Here is a 1,991-nt window from a genome sequence, read left to right as displayed (position 1 = left end):
GCTGCTGTTTTTGTTCGAGCCTACATATAAGGAAAGCACGTGCAGACCCAAAACAGCTCTTAAAGGGGCAACGTCGATGTCCTCGAGGTCTTAAATAATGGTCCTAGAACATCGAAACACAACAGACGCCAAAAGAAATTAAATGCAATACAGATATTTGGATTAGGCATAGGAATGGCATTATAAAGGAATAAATTGAGCTATGACTAAATGTAAAGAAGTAAAAGTAGACAATCTTACACAGACTCAAGGCAGATCCCTTTACCGTTGTTCTGCTTAGATTTGCATGAAGATGTGCGTGCCTGATGAATACTGTAACTTGTGTAGGTTGGGATACTTCGCTGAATGAAATCAATGGATGCTTGCCTCTTCCATTACCTATTCTCCTCAAATGCTAAGCTATAGCTTGCATTATTGTTAAAGCTATGTTCACAGCTATAACTTTAGTTTGATCTATTCATGCTGCCCTGCTACCTTATCGTAATGCAATACTTTGTAGTCTAAATGTAAAATAAAGTTGATGAAAATATTTTTGACATGGAATTGGTACATTCTATATTGGTGTGACATAACAAACCAAATCTAAAATATCCATATCGATGCACGTAAAACATCTCTGTCAAGAAACTTCTTCAACTATTTTCACGGGTAAAACAATCACAGACACAACCTAGTACCTAGTACCACGTGTTTTGTGTGGAGAGAAACCATATTATGTCATGACCGATAATAATCATTATTGTCGGTATTCATTAGGGCTCATGTGACACTCCTTTTCATCTCTCTCCACTGGCTACCGGTTGAAGCCCGGAGCAGATTCAAGTCACTGTTTTCTGCATACAGGACTATCACTGGATCTGTGCCGGCATACTTTCACACCCTACTACACTCCTACACCCCATCAAGAACCCTGCGTTCAGCAAACGAGCGGCGCCTTGTAATGCCTTCTCATAAGGGCACTAAATCCCTTTCCTTCTCATACTCCTTCACAACTCCTTTCTGGTGGAACATTCTTCCCAATGTGGTCCTTTCAACAACATCTCTTACAACCTTAGAAAAAACTACTTAAAACACACCTCTTCAGCGAATACTTGACAGACAAATTAAAAAAAAGTATACTAAACCTATTCTCTCAACAGGTAGTGGTCTAGCTTTTGTTGAAACTAGTAACTTTGTATTAGCACCTACACCTATTGCTCTTTGTATGACATATCGCTTATTGCTCCACAAACTCTTTGTAAATCACTTTGGATAAAAGCGTCTGCTAAATGACTAAATGTTAATGATATTGTCGGTCACAACATAATGTGCTTTCTCTCTGCTCTCATCTAAGTCCCCGCCCTCTCGTTACCTCGTTAATTATCTTGGTACGGTTTCATGCCCCTCACCTGTTAGCTGCTTGATTTAATTCCTTATTAAATGCCCTTGCATTTTCTGTCCTGTGCTCGTTTGTTTTGTATTGTGTGTTATGTTATTATACCTTGTTCCTGTTCCACAAGAGAGCCCCGCAGGCAGTGACCAAAGGCCATGAACAACGTTTACGTGTCTGAACAACGCCATAATGCTCCTGGGCTTCCAGCAAGGGGATACTCCAGTCCGGGCCTTCGCTCTGGAGTTCCTGGTGGAAGCGCACCGTTTGGGTTTCGGCGAGGCAAAACTAGCCACAATATTTTGCAGCTGCCTCCAGCAACCCCTCACGCCTGCGAATTGGAGGAGGTTGAGGCCCTTGGGCCTCATTGACGTGGTCAGGTTCGCCATGGACCGAGAGGAGTCCAGGGTCTCAGCCTACATTACGCCACCTACCTCCTTGTCCCCCATCCAGGAGGGGCGTGTCTTTGCTGCCACCATGCTGGTGAATCCCGTGCCGTGCATCCCGGGAGCTTGCGTCCTTCCCCACCAGCCTACCTCCGGGGCAAGCAGGATCGAAGGGAGTCCTGGGGCGGCCTCGGACTCCTCCACCTCGGAGGAAGCCACACCCCCCACCGCATTCC

This window comes from Barbatula barbatula (genome assembly GCF_947034865.1).
Source record: "Barbatula barbatula genome assembly, chromosome: 8".
Classification (NCBI taxonomy): domain Eukaryota; kingdom Metazoa; phylum Chordata; class Actinopteri; order Cypriniformes; family Nemacheilidae; genus Barbatula; species Barbatula barbatula.
The sequence above is the reverse complement of the archived record's forward strand: the minus strand, read 5'-3'. Positions refer to the sequence as shown.